Source organism: Notamacropus eugenii, chromosome 7 (genome assembly GCF_028372415.1).
Source record: "Notamacropus eugenii isolate mMacEug1 chromosome 7, mMacEug1.pri_v2, whole genome shotgun sequence".
NCBI classification, from domain to species: domain Eukaryota; kingdom Metazoa; phylum Chordata; class Mammalia; order Diprotodontia; family Macropodidae; genus Notamacropus; species Notamacropus eugenii.
The window spans coordinates 161,077,270-161,098,199 of NC_092878.1; the positions used below are offsets into that span (position 1 = coordinate 161,077,270).

The 20,930-nt window shown below is 38.4% G+C and overlaps 1 long non-coding RNA gene across 1 annotated transcript; it reads left to right on the forward strand.

The window, feature by feature from the left end:
- Window positions 1-18,228: 18,228 nt before the first annotated feature.
- LOC140513754 (uncharacterized) lies at window positions 18,229-19,847 on the forward strand. The gene is made up of 2 exons (XR_011970300.1): window positions 18,229-18,375; window positions 19,299-19,847. It is a non-coding gene; the product is annotated as an uncharacterized lncRNA (long non-coding RNA).
- The last annotated feature ends 1,083 nt before the right edge of the window (window positions 19,848-20,930 follow it).

A 20,930-nucleotide genomic window follows, 5' to 3' on the forward strand; every position in this document is an offset into this window, starting at 1 on the left:
GCCCTTATTCCATTGATTGCCAGGGTTTTCACCTTGTCTAGTCTCTCCCATTAATCTATTATTCTGTTGTTGTTTTTGTTGTTGTTTTACAAACAGGTGTTAATTACCATTTCATATTATAGCTTGGGACCAGAAAGTATAATTTTCCCTTTATTTCTCCCTTTTTCATTATTTTTCTCAATATTCTAGATCTCTTCTTCCTCTAAATGAATTTTGCTATTATTTGACCTAACTCTGTAGGGTAATCTTTTGGTAGTTCTCTTGATATAACAATAAGTCTTCAAATTAATTTCAGTAGCGATGTCATTTTATTATTCTGGCACAGCCTAGCCATGAACACTAAATATTTCTCTGGTTATCTTTATGTCTTTAAAGAATGTTTTCTTATTGTATCTGTATAGCTATTGAATGTGCTTTGTTGGATAAACTTGTAGACTTTTATGTAATTTGCAGTTATTTTAAATGTGGTTTCCTTCCAACTATTGCCTCTTGGATTTTTATTTTATTTTGATACATAGAAAAGCTACTGATTTGGGGGGGTTTATTTTGTAGCCTACAACTTTACTGAAGGTATTCTCTCAGTTAATTTCTTTGCATATCCCATAAGGTTTTCTAAGTAAAAAACCATCATGTCATCAATAAAACAAAAACACAACATAACAAAAAAGGTTCAGTTTTGCTTTCTCTTTGTCTATATGCTTCTTTTACTTGTTTTATTTTCTTGTTGATATTGTAATGCGGGTCTAGTGCTTCTGTTTTTATTTTCAGAATGACAATGTCTTTAAATTGTAATGACTTACAAAAGCCTCCATATGGACATGCTGTCTCAGATGGTCTAGACGTGCACCAATTTTGTCATGTAGTCTCATCATGATCATTGCTTCTTGCAGTTATTAATTCTATGATTTATTTTTTAACTCACTCGTTGTTTTAGGATTTCATTATTATCCTCATTTAGTCAGTGACTTTGTCATGCAGTCTCTATATTGAGTAATACTTTTATTGTTCTGTGACCTATAAAGAATGTTTTTAATATGTCTACTTTTTTTACATTTATTTGCAATTTCTCTATGCCCTAATATGTCATCTGTTTCTGTAAAGGCAATAACAGTGCTGGGAAATACTCATATTTTAATTGTCCCATTCAGAAGATGTCACAAATTCTTTAGTTCCCAGTTTTACAAACACTTGTTCACTTCTGTATGTTTTCCTTTTGTTTGTCTTCTAGTTAGCTTTTATCTCTAAATGAAGAAGTATCAAAGTATTCTATTATTAATATTTCATTACATATATGGTTTTGTAATCATTATTTTTAATAAACTCAGATACCGTGTCACCTTATTTATATGTCTTTAATATATATATATATTTGTTCAATGTTCAATTAAACATAATATAATATCTTTGTCTCAATTGGAAATGTGAATTTTTATTTCTGATTTTTCTGATATTAGATTGTCAACTACTCCCAGATTAAACCCATCATACACATACAATTATATATGTGTGTGTGTGTGTGTGTGTATTTACCTCTACTTCTCCCATCATAGGCCTATACCTATTCCTCTGCCCCACTACAGTGCCTTTAGCAGCATCTCCCACACATTAAGTTGAGGCTCCCTCTTTCAGTCCTTCGAATTCAACCTTTCCCTTCTGCTGCTTTGTCCCTTCTCCAGCAACATCTCCAACCTTTCTTACTGAGAGTCTGGAGGCTTTGACATCCCTTCAATGTTCATTGATGGAATTAAAAAGAGTCTGTCACTCATTACCTTTTATCTTCCACCTTCTCTCCCTCAGTTATGAATCCTCCAACTCCGCAATTCAGTCCCAAGCAATACATTGTCTTCCCTGTATGGAACTGATGTCCACTGTATGTCCGGACTCCTTCCTACCTCCCCTCCTTTCTGTAATCTTTACTTACATGTTTATCCCCTCATATGTCTCTCAATGACTTCTTTCTTTGGTTTGATTTTTACCCTATAAACCAATCTTTCTTCTCTCTTTTTTAAAATACCTCTAACCATTGTCATTTACTGTTATTCATTATTATTATTATTTAATTATTCTTTGCTTAGTAACTATACTTATTGACCTTTCTTACATTTCCATTTTGGGAGATGTTTGTAAGTCAAATAATCTGCTCACATCTGTTTTTAGTTTTTCAGGAGTGCCTGAAGAAAATAGTTCTTTAAAAATTGCAATGGAACAGATGGAGGCTAATGACTTTATAAGAAACCAAGAAATCACAAAACAAAAACAAAAGAATGAAAAAATGGAAGATAATGTGAAATATCTCATTGGAAAAACAACTGACCTGGAAAATAGATTCAGGAGAGACAATTTAAAAATTATGGGACTACCTGAAAGCCATGATCAAAAAAAGAGCCTAGACATCATCTTTCATGAAATTTTCAAGGAAAACTGCCCTGAAATTCTAGAACCAGAGGGCAAAATAAGTATTCAAGGAATCCACCAATCACCTCCTGAAAGAGATCCAAAAAGAGAAACTCCTAGGAACATTGTGGCCAAATTCCAGAGTTCCCTGGTCAAGAAGAAAATATTGCAAGCAGCTAGAAAGAAACAATTCAAGTATTGTGGAAATACAATCAGGATAACACAAGATCTAGCAGCTTCTACATTAAGGGATCGAAGGGCGTGGAATATGATATTCCAGAAGGCAAAGGAACTAGGACTGAAACCAAGAATCACCTACCCAGCAAAACTGAGTATAATACTTCAGGGGAAAAAATGGTCTTTCAATGAAATAGAGGACTTTCAAGCATTCTTGATGAAAAGACCAGATCTGAAAAGAAAATTTGACATTCAAACACAAGAATCAAGAGAAGCATGAAAAGGTAAACAGCAAAGAGAAATCATAAGGGACTTACTAAAGTTGAATTGTTTACATTCCTACATGGAAAGACAATATCTGTAACTCTTGAAACTTTTTTCAGTATCTGGGTAGTTGGTGGGATTACACACACACACACACAGAGAGAGAGAGAGACAGAGACAGAGACAGAGACAGAGACAGAGACAGAGACAGACAGAGACAGAGAGCACAGGGTGAGTTGAATAGCATGTGATCATATCTTTAAAAAATGAAATTAAGGGGTGAGAGAAATATATTGGGGAGAGAAAGGGAGAAAGGGAAAGGGGCAAATTATCTCTCATAAAAGAGGCAAGTAAAAGACTTTTCAGTAGAGGGAATAAAGGGGGAGGTGAGAGAAAAAACATGAAGCTTACTCTCATCACATTTGACTAAAGGAAGGAATAAAATGCACACTTATTTTGGTATGAAAACCTATCTTACAATACAAGAAAGTAGAGGAGAAGGGGAAAAGCAGGGTGGGGGAATGATGGAAGGGAGGGCAATGGGAGGAGGGAGCAATTAGAGTCAACACTCTTGGGGAGGGACAGTGTCAAAAGAGAGAATAGAAGAAAGGGGGGCAGGATAGGATGGAGGGAAATACAGTTAGTCTGACACAACACAACTCTTATTAAAGTGATTTGCAAAACTACACAGATATGGCCTGTATTGAATAGCTTGCTTTCCCAGTGGGGATGGGTGGGGAGGGAGGGAGGAAGAGAAGTTAGAACTCAAAGTTTTAGGAACAGCTGTTGAGTATTGTTCTTGTATACAACTGGGAAATAAGAAATACAGGTAATGGGGTATAGAAATTTATCTTGCCCTACAGGACAAAAGAGAAGATGGGGATAAGGGAAGGGAGGGATGTTAAAAGGGAGGGCAGATTGGTGATAGGGGTAATTAGAATGCTTGGCATTTTGGGGTAGGGGGAGGGGAGAAATGGGGAAAAAATTTGGAACTCAAAATTTTGTGGAAATGAATGTTTAAAACTTAAATAAATAATTTTTTTTAAAAAAAGATTAATTCCTCTGACTCAGAGAGAAATTTTGTGTTCTTTCAACATTACTTCTTTTTTCTTTCTCCTCTGTCAGATTTTCTGTCACTGCACTATTTTTATATTCTGCATTTGATATTCTTTCTTTGTTTTTTAAAAGAATTCTCTATTATTACTCAGTTTTTCTAATTACACTTTTTTTCATTGAGAGCTCTAAATTCTGACCTACATTTATCCCTTATCTTGTCATCACGTTCTCCTTGTTCCTTTCTCTCTTGGAGTTACACAGGATTCTGTATTTCAATAGGCAATGGTTCACTTTCCTCTTTTAATAATATTAGTCAAGAGGGCTTTGTAATCTCTGAAAATTTTAAATTTATTTCCTTCTAGTGTTAGGTTTCTCTCTAACTGTGCATTGGTTTGTTTGTTTTTATGTTTGGTTTTTTGTTTTGTTTTGGTTTAGATTTCTTCCTTCTATGGCTGCCAGAATTTATTATTTTTTTTCCTGTAGTCCTCTGTCTGTCACTTTCTGACACTTACTCCTTTGGGTTGACTCCCCAAGTGTTCAGCTGCAAAGCTACTTCAGCCTCTTCCCTATTGTGAGGCGAGTGTTTAAGATTCATGATGCTTCTTCTCCTGGCATGAACATTCTCTAAGAGAATAAAACTTGGCCCACCTGGGTTTTAGTCATCTTTTTCTTCAGGTCTGACATAGTCACATCCACTGTCCCCATGCCCCTTGTTTCAGGCCTTTGCTTTCCTCTCCTTCTATGGCTTTACCAAGTCAGTTTCTCAGAATAAGGGGGAGGTATGGAATGTGTTTTGGGCAGAGTGTCTACAGCCTGGGGAATCTAACCTAGAAGTGGCCTCAGGAAGAAAACACCATGCATCCCTCCCCCATCCTCATCAAAAGACTAGACAGAATTGGTATGTAATATTTTTTCTGTTGGAGAGGATAAGAAAGAGTGTAGAGTTTACTAGACAAATCTCATCAGAAGGAGGAGATCTCTAAGGACCTGCTTGTGGAATAGTTTTCCTATGGCTGCTAGGAATATCAAGGCTGATGGCAGAGAGAGGAATGAGTAATATTCTCCAATGTTTATTCAAGAGAATCTTACCTGGTCAGGATTTCCTCATTTTTCTCCTGTGGAGATAGAGGGCAACACCATCATCTTCACCTGGAGCATAGTTATTCCTCTTGGGGAAAAGGGAGGAGGTTGTGGAGGGATAGAGGGCAACACCATCATCCCAGTCCCTCAATATCTCTAACCAGGAGTCATCCTGGATTCCTCACTATCACACATCTCTTATATCCAAGCTACTGTCAAAGCCTGCTGATGTCCCTTTTCAACATCTCCTAATACATTTTCTGCTTTTCTCTGACACTACCACCATTATAGTGAAGGCCTTCATCATCTCACTCCTTGATTACTGCAACAGCCTGCAGGTGGGTCTGCCTGCCTCAAGTCTCTCCCCATTCTAATCCATCCTCCATTCAGCCACTAAAGTGATTTTCCTAAAACATACCACTGATCATGTCACCCCTATCCCTACCCTATTCAATAACCTCTAGTGGCACCCTATTGCCTTACAAGCAAATCCAAAATGCTCTGTCTAGCATACAGAACCCTTCAGAACCTTCTCCACTCCAACCTTTTTAGTCTTCTTGCACCTAAGTCCTTGAAGAATACTGTTTGACTCAGTGACACTAACCTCCTGGCTGTTCCATGAAAAAGGCCCTCCATCTCTCAAGACTGGGCATGTTCTCTTGCTATTACCCAGAACTGGAATATTCTCCCTCCTTTGCTCTGACTACTGGCCTTTCTGTCTTCCTTTAAGTTCCAAATAAAAGCCCACATTTTATAGGAAGCTTTCACCAATCCCTCTTGATTCCAGTGACTTCCCTGTGTTAATCATTTCATATTTATTATGTCTAGGTAAGCTAAATTTTGAATTAAGAGACCTGGATTTGGGTTTTTAATCCCATTACTAGTTATATAGACTTGGAACTTTTATGGTCCTCAGTTGTCCCAAATGTAAAAATGGATGAGTTGGATTAGAAGATCTTTAAATTTCTTTCCAGCTCTAATATTCTATGAATTACTTTGAATCCATAGTAGAAATACATGTTTGATTAACATTAGCATAAATTTCTGTATTAAATTCATTCTTGTAACTTAAAAAATAAAAATACTATTGGACTTCAGGTCATGGGACAAGATGGTGGACTAGATACTTTCTCCAGTTCCCACCAATTCAATTCAGTCTAATAAACATTTATTAAGCACTATATTGTCATGTACAGACAGAATATGAAAACATTTAGGCACCATTGCTATGGGCCCACTAAGCATGGATTCACACAGTTTCAGCTCTGAAAGAGAAATAGAGTCAAAGGACCCACCTTGGTTCATCACTTTTGAAAAGGCTCCTGTGTCCACAAATGGGAGTTGACATGGAGGCTGATTTTCCATAGAAGACAAGGTCATGACATCACTCTCAGAGAATTATTTTTTTCTATTTGCCTTTGTGTAATTGGGTGAACACCAGCATAGCCCCAAATCTCCTCTAATCCAGCTTTCGGCTTTGGGGAGTGAAAGGAAGGTTTGTCCGTTTCCAGCGAGGCTGTCAGGCATGGATGCTTAATCCCCACTGCTGAGGTTTTGTTTTTTTGGTTTGTTTTGTTTCCTGCACCTGTTAGGGAAAAATTTGAAAAAACCTCCGGAGAAAGAGGAAAGACCTTGAGATGAAAACAGAGTGAACACTAGATGGGATCAGTGCCCCAGGAGGCGTGTGTGTGTGTGTCTGTACGTGTGTGTGTGTGTGTGTGTGTGCGCGCTCCCACACACACATGTATGTGGGCACATCTTGTTCACAAGGCCTCTATTTTATCAGCAAACCCTAAGAGGCAGTGGTGTGTACTGGGAATGTGCTAGGATTGGAATCAGAGGACCTATATGACTATCGGGAAATCATTTCAACTCTGGGCTAAATCAATGATGCTTTCTGGATGTAAGCACTTCAACCATCATCTTTGGGGCATTTCTCAGGCATAATGCCGCTTATTTCACCAACCAGTCTCCTGCAGGCAGATGCTTTTGTGTACCAACTGGCAAGAATCAAATGTATGTCCATTCATTGTGAAAGAAAGCAGCAAACACCAAATACCAATGAAATAAAATTATCATTTGCATAACTCATTTATATGGTCTGCAAAGCATCATTCCTACATTGTCTCATTGGAAGGAAATAAGCATTTATTAAGTGCCTATTGTGTGTCAGTAACTGAGTGCTTACAAATATTATTCATTTGATCCTCACAACAACCCTGGGAGGAAGGTGCTACTATCATCCTTATTTTACTTCTTAGAAAACTGAGTCAGTCAGAAGTTCAATGACTTGCCCAGGATCACATGGCTGGTAAGTGTTTGAGGCAGGATTTGAATGCAGATCTTCTTGATTTCAGACTCAGTTTTCTATCCACTGTGTCCCCTACCTGTTTTGAGTTTCACAACAACCAGATAGCATTGATTCTACAGATATTGTCAAATTCCTTTTCCAGATAAGCATACTGCAACTCAGAGAAACTAAGGGATATAGACAGAGTCAATGATGTCAGGAATGGGACTCGATCACGGATCTTATTGTAATACAGACAGTGGTAATGTTTCTTGACTGAGAGATTCTGGCACAGCATATCTGCCCTGAACATGTCAATAAAAGGAAGTATTCCAACTCGGGGTCTGCTTATGTTAGTTTTATAGAGCCATGTCAGGTGTTTTGTTGTGGGTATTTACTGGTCATCCTTCTCCATTCTCATGCAAGAGACTTCAAGGAGGTCTTTGTCACACAGATTCTTAAATGGAAGCACAAAAGGATGCTTGATTGATCCAAAAGAGAATGAACAAATGAATGAAGAACTGAACAGCATTTATTAAGTACTTGCCATGTACCAAGGCCATGGGAGGTGTACAGAATCATCACACATCATCAAGTCTGACTCTGTCATTTTACAAATTGAAGGATTGAAGAAACAAACTCATGGACGTGAAGGGATTTGCCAACAGATTCAGAGACAGATTCAAGCCCATTTCCTCTCTGAGATCATCTTTGATTTATACGCTCTATTTTTAAAATGTCCCTAATTATATAGGCAAACCTTAGAGATGTTGCGGGTTTGGTTCCAGACCACCACAATAAAGCAAGTATAGCAATAGAGTCACACAATTTTTTTCAGTTTTCCAGTCCATATAAAAGTTACATTTGTACTGTACTGTAATCTACTAAGTTTATAGTAGAATTATGGCTTAAAATATACATACCTTAATAAAAAGATACTTTATTGCTAAAAAAAAAAAAGGCTAATCATCATCTGAGCCTTTAGCAAGTCATAATTTTTGTGCTACTGGAGGATTTTGCCTTGATGTTGAAGTCTGTTGACTGATCAGGATGGTGGTTGCTGAAGGCTAGGGTGGCTGTGGGAATTTGTTAAACTAAGACAACAGTGAAATTTGCAGGATTGATTGACTCTTCCTTTCACTTGAACACTCAGAGGTCATTGAGGGGTTATTAACTGGCTTAATTTCAATACTCTTGGGTCTCAGGGAACAGGGAGACTCTAGGAGAGGGAGAGAGATGAGGGAATAGCTGATAAGTGGAGCAGTCAAAACACACATGACATTCATCACTTAAGTTCTCTGTCCTATGTGGACATGGTTCATGATACCCCAAAACAATTACAAAAATAACTCAAAGATCACTGATCACAGATCACTGTAACAGATAGAATAACAATGGGGAAAGTTTGAAATATTGTGAGAATTATGAAAATGTGACACAGAGACATGATGTGAGTACATGTTGTTGGAATAAGTGGTGCTGCTAGACTTGTTTGATGCAGAGTTGCCCCAAATCTTCAATTTGTTAAAAAAAGAAAAGAAAAACAATATCTGCAAAGCATAAAAAATGGGATATGCCTGTATGACCATTCTCCACCCTACTAGAATGCAAACTTCTTGAAATTAGTGGCTGTGTTTTGTTAGAATTAAATCACTGGAAAATGAATCCCCTAACAACTCCATCTTTAGGGTAATCTCGCTCATTTTTATCCCTTTAGTAAATTTTGTTGTTGTTTTTCAGTCATTTTTTCAATCCTGTCCAACTCTTCATGACCCCATTTGAGGTTTTTTTGGTGGAGATACTGAGGTGATTTGTCATTTCCTTCTCCAGCTCATTTAGAGATGAGGAACCTGAAGCAAATAGGGTTAAATGACTTGCCAAGAGTCATACAGTTACTAAGTGTCTGAGGCCAGATTTGAACTCAGGTAGACAAGTCTTTCTGCTTCCAGGCCTTGCTATGCCATCTAGCTACCCCACCTTAGTAAATATGTTTCTAAAAAATAATCTTAATTAAGTAATTGATATCAACTAGTAGATAATGGATGACATCCATTGGTGGGAGTTCATGAATGATGAAAACCACTTGAAAACCACACCCAGACATTTAGGAAACACTGGGTGGAGAAGGAACAGAGAGATTCACTTTGCCAGAGTAAGAGTTTGAAATAATGGCTCCAGAACACATGCTGCAATTAGGAAGCTCCTACAGTGTGCGAGGAATTACAAAGACAACTCTTTTGAAGGGAGTGGTTAGTGACTATGGAGAAACAGAAGCAATCATTCCAAAGATCTTTCATCCCAGAAAGTCTTTTATGCTCCCTTCACATCCTGCTCACTCTCAAGTCTGCTCCATACACTTGCCTGCTGCCTAGCCCCACCCAAGCCCAACTCCATCCTAAGGAGTCCTCCATATCTAGTGAACTCCTGCAAGGTACAACCAGACCTTGAAGAGCCTCATACTCACTTCACTTCTTGTACACTCTCTGGTCTGTTTCCCTTCCACATCACCTCCCTGCACAGATACCCTTCACTTACATATATGCTTTCCAATTCCTCTTTATGTTTTGTCATTCCCATTAGAACTTAAGCTCCTTGCGAATAGGAACAATCTTGATTCCCAGATACTGAGCACAGTGCCTGGCTCATAGTAAATAATAAATGCTCAGTCTATCCATCTGTCTATCCATTTATCTATTATCCATCTACTTATCATCAGTCTATCCACGTGTGTGTCTCTCTCTTTCTTTGTCTCCATCTCCATCTCTTTCTGTCTCTGTCTCTGTCTCTCTTTCTGTCTCTCCTTGTCCTAAGAAGAGGAAGGGAACATAGTAAACAAGAAACGATTACGATCTTTAAAAAAACATCAACAACAATAAAACTTTTAAAAACAGGCAAAGGGACAAAATAGTTGTAGAACTTTAGTTGTGTTGTTATCTTAATTTGTCAGGTGTTTTTAGCAATCTGTCTTCCCTGGGGTCAGGTTCTGCCATGTTGTATTCATTAGAGCAGGATGATAAGATTTTATCTCACTACTGCCATGTGCCATGCTAAAAGACAAAAACAGAGCAGAAAAGATAGGTCGGAGGTCCCTTCTATCTCAAATAATTTAAGACTTGAAATGTTCTCCTGGAAACAAGGAAAATACGCAGGCCCGAACATTCTCAAGCAAAGATCTGAAGATAGAATTTATTTCCAAATATTGACTGGCAGGTAACTTTGATACATGCTGTAGGGAGTTACGTTATCTAATACATTAGAGTGAGAAATGATAAATGAACATGAGATCCATAAAGCATTGTCATTTACATTAAAGGTGGTCTGGTAATACACCACAGAATAAACCACAGGTCATGTAAAGTAGGATCAAAACTTTGCCAGATGGGATTAAAACCCATGTTTACCAAAGTGGATGTCACCAAAGAAATCTGTTTTCTTAATTCTCTGTACTCATAGTATATGACATCCAGAAATCTGAATTCTAATCCATAGTATGATGGCAAAGAGTTCAGTGATTCCACCCGTTGTTATGCATGGAAGAGTTATGGAGGGGAAGAGTTGGGGAGTGATTTTCCTTCACCTCGAAAATGTTGCCTTGTTTCACACAAGGACTAGTTCAGGGACAGGAGTGAAACGTTTCTTCACTGAGTCTTCAGTACACAGAACAAGGTAAGTGTATAAGAGTGCGAAAGGACATGATCCAAGAAAGTTAAATTAGGTCATGCTAGGAAGTTTTAAAAACCGCAAGTCTTCCCAGCAGAAATTTCAATCCAGCCAAGACAACACTTTAGCAGCTTGTTTAGCTAGACCCTTCTATGGAATATGTGCCTTGTCCCGCCTTTGGCTGACTCAGTAGGAATGCAAACATTATGAAGTACACCAAGAATTTTCATTTTGACCTTTGCCCACTTAGAAAAATATTCAAAGGTTAATTTTTAACCTTCTTATAAAACTATAAGAAAACACCTGTAGGAAATTGCCTATGCCAACTAGACAAGGTGACTTAACAGGGGCATCCTCAATGCTTAAATAAATATAAATGGAATATATATAAAAAAAATAAAGAACAATGAATGGAAATAGATAAATAAAAGAGTAAACAAAAATAATGGATCAAGCCACACACTGGAATTCCTGCCTTCCTGCGAGACTTTCATAGAAAGGGTGGGGGTGATGGGAAGACAAGAGCTCCTCAGTCTCGTGCCATTCTAGTTGTCTTTTTACACAGGATAGATGTTTTAGAGATTATTTAGTGTTAGACTCTAGCTATTATATATCTATATAGACAGAGAGAGAGATATAGATATATACGAGAGAGAGAGAGAGAGAGAGAGAGAGAGAGAGAGAGAGAGAGAGAGAGAGAGAGAGAGAGAGATGGTAGAAAGGGAGTAGAGAGCAGAGTGAGGAAGACCTGGATTTGAGTGTTGCCTCATGTATTTAGTAGCTCTGTGACCCTGGCTAGGTCACTTTATCTCTCTCAGTCTCAGTTTCCTCATCTGGAAAATGTGGAGACAATAATACCTCAGTATTCATCTCACATGGTTACTATGAGACTCAGATGAGACAATAGGAAGGGAAAGTATTTAGTAATAACAAAATCAGTTATTACTATTATTAACATTTATTAATAATGTTATTATATAATTATCATTGAAATAGTATTTTCCACTAAACTATATGCTTTTCAAGAACATGAATCATATGTTTCACTTTTTCCTCCCCTTTGAAGTATCTTGTACAACCTTGGGTGTTCAGGGAGGATGAGCACTTCTGGAATCAACCTTGCTGAGCCCTTCTCAGGGCTGCTCATCCACCTTTGGTGTCCACCTGTCACCAGCTCTCACCTGTGGCTACAAGAAGCTGTAGGTTGCACAGCAGCCACACCCTGGTAAACTGTCTCAGCAGACAGTCTCAAACCTATTGGTGAGTTAGTGGTGTATCCACACCAAGCGTGCAAACGCTCCCCTGGTGGAATGGATGGATGAGAATAATTTGTGCCAAAGGCCATGAAGATGGTTGAAGCAGGTGCTGTGGAGAGCTTAGAGCTTGGTCAGAAATAAAAGATACCAAGGTCATTCTCTGCATCCCAGACCATCACCAGTCATCATTTTATCTTGCGACTGGACCTCAATAATTCTGGAAGAGAGAGTGAGACAGACAACTTTGTGCAGCTCAACCTCACGCAAAACCAATTCACATGCAAGTCAAGATCCCATGATATCATTATTTCATGATGTCATTAGTCCTCTTCGAAAATGAAGGACGAGGAACAACAACATATTTCGATGAACTCTTTCAAAATAATTGTTTTTCTTGTAATCACACATACTTTTGTATTTAAAGACATCATTCTGAAAAAAACACATTCGTGACACAAAGAAGGTTAAGAACCCCGGATCTATATTAAAATATCAATGTTTCTGTTTGGCAGTTAAAGGCCTTCACCATTTGACTTCAGTCTACCTTTCCCAACTTAATTACACTTAACCCTCCGTTCCATAGAGCAGCAGAACTAGGCTTCTTCCTGCTTCTCATTTACAACATCCCAGTTCTTGTCCTAATACTTTTACAAGACTGGCCTCCACGTCTGTTGTCCTCACCTCCAACCTGAAGCACCTTTAGCCTTCATCAAAGTTCAGATCATCTACTACTTCCTACATGAAGCCTTATCTGATAGCCCCATCAACTGGTGCCTCCCTCTCTTAGCATAGGTTTGCTTTGTGCATAGTTTATATTTACTTATGAGTGTACACACACATATATGTATAGGTATATATGTGTGTGTGTATTTGTGTGTGTGTGTATATATATAATATATATATGTGTGTGTGTGTGTGTGTGTGTGTGTGTGTGCATGTGTGTCTGTTCTTTCCCAGATAGCTTCTTGAGAGTGGGGATAGTTTCATTTCTGTTTTTGTATCCATAATACTCAAGATAGTACCCTTTTCTTGTTCAGTCGTTTCAGTCATGTCTAACTCTTCATGACCCCATCTGAGATTTTCTTGGCAAAGATAAGAATGGTTTGCCATTTCCTTCTCCAGTCCATTTTGTTGATGAGGAAGTGGAGCAAACAGAGTTAAATCCCTATAAGTCTTTAAGAGTTACGTCCTCAGTCCCTAGCACACATAATCAATACTTACTGATTGATCTTATGAATCTATGAACTCATCTTCCTGCTTGAACTGTCCAAGTCTAGTGATAGAGGGAGCAGTAGGGTGCACTTAGAGAAACTGGGGAATGGAGCTAGGCATAAAAGTGAGGTGCACTCAGATTACATTTTAGTGAACACTAGAGTCTCTAAAGCATTGAAAATTGCATCATCCATTAAGCAATGGAGAGATTTGTGCTAGAAGGGTACAGATTGCAACAGATCACAGAAAGATAGTAATGCAAGGTGAGTAGAATAAAAGATATAGTCAGAAAAAAAGTGATATCAAAGAAAATGATGGGTGAGTCATGTGATAACAAGGGGCAAGAGCTGTATCATTGAAGTAAAAATCTAGATTGAGATCACAAATTCTTTGGAGTGCTTGAGACTCTGCAAGGATGGTTGGTTCAAGAGGAAAGGATTCTCTGAGGTTATTTTTGACTAAGGCCCATGAGGACTTGACCCTTCAAAGTTATGATAAAAAAGACAAAGTCCCCCTCACTCATATAGACCGAACTAGCAAGAGATGTTGGCAGAAGTCATGACTGATACTACTACTTTCCTTGAGTTTCAACCCTGGATGTATACCTCTGCTTGAATCCACTGTACCCATATACCACCAGTTCTACAAATGTGGACACATAAACACACACACACACACACACACACAGAGAGAGAGAGAGAGAGAGAGAGAGAGAGAGAGAGAGAGAGAGAGAGAGAGAGAGAGAGAGAGCAAATTTTAGAAATTTTAACCTGATTACAGATATGTATCTAAAGATGTAGTTGTGTGTCTTCAGCTAATCTGTAGTTATTTCATCAAAACTACATAAAAATATCAAAGAAAATTAACTACAAAGGCACCTAGGGTTAAATTTCATCAGTTGTTTTGAAGATTTTTTAAAAAGCTATGCCTGACTTAAAAAAAAGTAAACCAAGCAAAGAAACATTTTTACAACCAGTGCCAGTTAAAAATTAATTTCACTATGCAGTGCATCCATATCAAGTGAATAGTTATATCCTGTATCTGGACCCTCCTCCCCCAGTCTCTCCTCCCCTGCTCTTCTCTGTCTTTATGTGTCTTTCCACTGTTCCTCTTATACTGCTGTCATCATTGATTCTGCTGTTCTGGTTATGTTTACTCACTGAAAATTACTTCCTATAAATACTTTCCTATTTCTTCACATTCTTCTGACTTGTACTATTAATAGAATCCAGCCCTTTGTTCTGTTGTTGCTGTAGAGTTGTTTCAATTGTGTCTAAATTTTTGTGACCTGATTTGAGATTTTCTTGGCAGAGATGCTGAAGTGTTTTGCCATTTCCTTCTCCAGCTCATTTGATAGATTAGGAGATTGTGGCAAATAGGATAAAGTGACTTGCCCAGAGTCACACAACTAACAAATATCTCAAGCTATATTTGAGCTCATAAAGATGAATCTTTCTGATTCCACGTCCAGTTTTCTATCCACTACACCACCTAACTGGCCCTCTTCTTCTTATGATGTCCCCCAAACCAGACTTTCCCTTTTTTTCAACTTGCTACATAGATATTTTTGCACATATGGTTCCTTTTTTCCACTTTGTTTGATCTTGTTGGGCTATAGCCCTAATTGTAATATTATCAGTCTAAGCGAATGTATAGTTTAATAACTTTGGAGGGCATGATTTCAAATTGTTTCTAATCAAATTCCTCTGCCAATAGTAAACCAGTGTGTGCCTGCCTTCAAGCAGACTTCCAACAATTATAATCTTTTTTTGTTGTCTTAGCCAATCTGATAGATGAGGTCAAACCTCAAGGTTGTTTAAATTTGCATTTCTCTAAATCAGCAATTCTCAAACTTTTTTGGTTTGGGAATCCCATTAAACTCTTAAGAATCTTTGAGGACCCCATTGAACTCTTATTGATATGAGTTATATTTATCAATATTTACCTTACTGAAAATTAAAATAATTAATTTTAAAAATATATTTTATTCATTAAAAACAACAATAAATAATACTTCATAAAGTAAATATTAGTGATTTGGAACGTTTCATTTCATGTGGCTGTTGAACACTTTGATTTCTTCCTCTGAGAGCTGTTTATTTTTATCCCATGTTTTTGTTGTTATTTGCTCATGTCCAAATCTTTGTGAGCCCATTTGAAGTTTTCTTGGCAAAGATACTAGGGTGGTTTGCCATTTCTTTCTCCAGCTCTTTTTCCAGGTAAAGAAACTGAGAAAAACAGGGTCAAGCGAGTTGCCCAAGGTCACACATCTAATAAGTGTCTGAGGTCAGATTTGAACTCAGGGAGATGATAGATGATAGATAGATAGATGATAGATAGATACATAGATAGATCAACATGCATGTTATACGTATATGTGTAGCTATATTGTACCTTTATGTATATTTGTGTTAAATATCAGACCTCTATCAGAGACACTTGTTACAAAGATTTCCATTTGCTTGCATAAAAAAATTTAAATTTTATGGAATCAAAATTGTTCATTTTAATTTCTCTGATCTTCTGCATCCCTCGACTGTTCATCTATCCACCACTGTGTAAGGCATTTTTTTAATTGTTCCTCTAGTTTGTTTATGAGGTGATTTTGTATGTCTACCTCACGTGTCTGTTGGAAGTGGCTGTGGTATATGGGCCATATTATGGGCCAGGAGCTGTGCCACGTGGTGAATATACAAATATAAGTACATTAGCACTGACTGGTCTGAGATTCCCTCCAATATCTTTGCAATGAACACCCTATATATGGCATCACAAATGGGACGGAGTTATCACTCACACTGGATGAGAGTCAGGCTTTTACATCTCTCATCTAGGAATGTCAAACATCTCCACTTCTCCCTAAGTTTGCCTTCCTCCTACAACCTGCCCTCACACAGAGGTCTAAGTTCCAAGAGATCACACAGATGGTGCTAACAAGGAGATTTACATCCTCAGACCTGCACCACAAATTACTTTTTCTCCAAAAACTTTCCAAAATCCTGTCTGAAAGCTCCACTTCTTCATAGATATATTGTAGCAGTTGATGCTAAAACAAAGCATTTTCCTATCCATATTGGGTTTCAAAATGTTCACCCATAAAAGAAACAATATCTCACATTTTCGAAAATGGTTAGAAATCTCATCCTTTTCATCCAAGCATTTTTTCTGTCATTTTGATCATTAACTATACTTAGGGGGCCATAAAGTGGCAAGGTGACTCACACTAAAATATACCTTCTATAGTCAAGCAAGACACTCCCTGCGCTCGCATTTTCATGAAGAAAAACCACATATAACAGAGCTGGAAAGGAGTGTATGTGTGGGACAACATGGTTGGGAACTGGTGACGCAGACATGAGATGAAGGCTTGGTACCTAGAAAAATGAGGCAAAAACTCACCCTGGGTGGTCCCTAGGGTGGAATTCAAAGTTATGGTTGAAAAGAAGCGGGAATGAGGTCTGGAGTGAATCCATCTCAATAAGTTCTGAATCAATATAATTGCATTATCAATGAGCTCTATATGAGCTGTTTCTCAAATGCTTTGCATATGAACTGTGTAAAAGGAGCCAGCATAGTGGGGTGATGTAGTGGGCAGAGCACTGGGTCTGAAGTCAGGAAGACCTGAATTCAAATCTACCCTCAGACATTTACTAGCTGTGACCCTGGACAAGTCTGAAGAAGAAAGCATAGCTTTATGGAGAACAGTTTATGTCATACCAATGCCATTTCCTCTTTTGACAGAGTTGTCATTATTAAGGTATTATCCTGGAAGTTTGCGGTTAGAAGACTTAGGTCAAAAGGGTTTGACCTTTCTTTGCATTAGATACTCACCACAGATTAAGAAGTAAAAAAAGGCTTTCAGCTTAGTATAAATTGTTCTGTAATTTTAAGTCATGTCTGACTCTCCATGAGCCCATTTTGGGATTTTCTTGGCAAAGATGCTGTCCTTCTCTAGCTCATTTTACAGATGAGGAAACTGAGTCAAACAGAGTTAAGTGATTTGCCCAGAGTCACACAGCTTGTAATTGTCTTAGGCCACATACAAACTCATGAAAATTAGTCTTCCTTCTCCAAAGCCCAGTGCTCAGCCCACTGTGCCATCTAGCTGCCTCCTTATTATAAGTGCCAGGGGGCAAATCCCTTAATCTTTCCAAGCCTCAGTTTCTTCCTCTCTATAATGAGAATACTTGTAGTAAATATCTCACAGGGTGAAATGAGAAAATATTTACAAAGCACTGAGCAAACCTGAAAGGGTCATGCAAAATGAAAGCTACTATTACTACTATCGCTTCTACTGTCTTTATTAAAATTCCTGCTAGGCACCCATTCTATGAAGCACTTACTTGTTTGCTCACCTGCTACTTTTTCCCTCCAATTAATAAACTAAATTTCTATTTTGTGCAAAGTAATGTTCAAGGAAACATGGACATTACATAGAGAATAGTAGAATATCGAAAACACATGTTATTATAATGCAAAGCATTATATGATAAGTGCAGGAACAGATGGGCCATAGGGTGGAGGGAGGATGGATGAGTGAAGACTTTTTAGAGAGAGGTGGCATTTGAGTTGAGCTTTGATGGATAGAAATTCAGCTGGCTACTACTGAGTGATCAATACATTTCTTTAAAAGTTTAGGCTTCCTCTGTCCATGAGCTCATTGCATTACACATACACACACACGCGCACACACACACGCACACACACACACACACACACACACACACAGAGTCTGTGGCATGGATCCCACTGTCTGCACCACTTGAATATCCTCCTAAACCATCTTGTAGGAACAGTTAGTTCTCAGGATACTTTCAGCCAGCTGTGGCCAGCTGTCTTGAGTCTACAGATAGATGTCCCAGATGATTTGCCTCCATCAAAAATACTGGAAACAATAACTCCCACACTGCACTGGTGAGAAACCAGAGCTGCTAAAAAAAGAAGAAATCAGAACCCTGAAATTTGAGGAAGCTTCCACTGAACCAGGTACCTTATAACCAAGTTAGTCCTCTGAATCCCCAGATTCATGTTTTATTGTCTTGTTTTGTTGTTTTCAGTTTGGTTTCTTTCTGGGAAAAGTAACCCCCAAACTGTCATGCCTTGCCTTCTCATGTCTCCTAGAATGTTGTCACAGTTCTTGAATTTGGATCATACTTTGGATGTATCTGTAATGCTCTAGGGGAAAACATCATATGTTATGTAAGAAGAAAAGCTTTTGTAAACTGCTTAACAATTGAAAGTGAATTTTGTCATCTTGGATATGTCTATACAGAGTCAGGGAAAAACAACATTGGGATCATCTTGAGTTGTAAATTGCAGCATGTAAATTATATACTGTGGCTAATTATTTTTAAGTCAGCTCGTTGTCTGCAAATTTTGGTCTGGCAGAAATTTCTGGGAACTTTAACCCTTTCACTGATTCCCATGGGAATCTGTCAAAGGAAATAAGGATGATTTCCTTTAAAATAGTCATGTGAAAGTCAAAGAGAAACCCAGTTCTCTCACATAAACACTAAAATATATGAAAAGAGATACTGGAAAAACTAACGATATAACCCCCCCAAAAAAAACCCAGAAAAATAAACACATTCTTCCAGTCCAGAAATGCACTAAAAGATGTACAGGAACCTAAGGAATTGGGAAGAGATATGTCACTAGAGACTCCATCAAAGTGCAAGTATATGAGGGAACAGTAGAAAAGAGAAAGGGATTGAGTTGTGGAAAGCCTCCTGAACTTTCCTCAGGGAAAGGAAAAGAGCCAATGCAAACTGATACAGACTCTAAGTCAGACAATGCTCTCTGCATACGGGTGTTACAAAACAGAACCATCTCTAATCTTTGAGGGTCTGGAGCCAGATCCTGGCCCTGGCCTGCCAGGATAAAATTGAAACGTAGTTCTTTCTCCATAGTGCACAGGAAGTCATGGACCAGCTGCGCTCTCAAGGACTAGGAGTCACAGCAAAAGAAGGGGACAACTCAGGACCTGGGTGCCAACAGGAGGAGGATTCTACGCGAGGACTGAGAACAACTTTTATCTCCAACATCCCATTAGAATATGCCAGAGCAACTAAATTCCAATTAGTGATCATATAAATGAAAAGGAGACACCAACGAAGGTTCCAAACCGCAGAAGACCATCAGGAGACAGAAACAGAAGCCAGGAATTGATGCAGAAGGCAGGTTCCAATACCAGTCACTCCCCATACCCTACAATGCAACAACACTGACCTTCTTGCAATCCCGCTAAAACTCTGTCTTCTCTCTGAAAGTATCTCCAGTTGACCCCATAGATATCTTGTGGGAACAGAATTAGTTTTATGTTGTCTCCTTCATGAGAATGGGAGCTCTCTGATGGCAAACATTGTTTTGGTCTTTCTTTATAACCCCAGAACTTAGCACACTGTAAGTACTTACACACATTTAATAATAAGCATTTAATAAATGCATGTTGATTTGAATAGATTTATTAGGTTTCTGATTCACTAAAGCTTCAAACAAGCAAAAATATAATAAGCCCCCTCACCCCAAAAATGCTGAGATGAAGATATCAAGCATGACACATGAAGCATCAGCTTCTATTATATTCTTCGCTATTGCCCACACCTTAGCTCTAGATCCCCCAGATTTCATTATCCTTTGAGTCACAGGGTTGGTGGGAATATTACCTCCACCAGAGCCTTTTCTCCCACTCACCCTCAACCTGGCTATTGCCTAATCTCTTTAGTTTGTGGGAAATCATGCGCTTGTATTCATCATGTTTATACATTGTACATAAAGAGTTTGTATGGTATAAATAAAGAGCACTGAACTGCAAGTCGGAAGACAGCTTCAACCAATGATGACTTTGGGTATGTCACTTCACCTAATTGGGTTGATCTCTTCATCTGTAAAATGTGCGGTTGAATTTAATTATCTTAAAATGAGGCAACATAGAAAGTGGTTACTTATCAGATCAGGATCTAGGGAGGAGAGATGATGACGCCAGGATGATGAGGATATATTGCCTTAGCCTTGGTCCTTATCATACACAGTATTCAAAAGCATCCTGGCTCCAAATCTACTGTCTTACATGGAGACTACTACTCTGCCCTACATCATCAAACCATTGGAGAAAGAAGCGCAATATCACCTTTGGGACTTTACTTCCAATTCGTAGACTCATTCTAGGGTTGGGTAGCTGCTACTTTCAAGCTTTTGGGGTTGTCTAGGGGGTCTGGGCTCTGATAACTTTCATTCATAAGCCTCCTCTAGTGTGTCTCTCATTAATGACTGGCCACTGTACAATTCACTCAATGATATTTACCAAGAGAGCAAAATAAGGATAGTAGCTGTAAAACAGGAGCAGTTGGTGGCACCACAGGCTGGCCCTGGAGTCAGGAAAACCAATCTTCCTGAGTTCAAACCTGGCCACAGACACTTACTAGCTATGTGACCCTGGGGAAGTCACTTAGCCCCATTTACCTCAGTTTCCTCATCTGTAAAAGGAGCTGGAAATGATGAACTACTGCAGCACCTTTGCCAAGAAAACACCAAATGGAGTC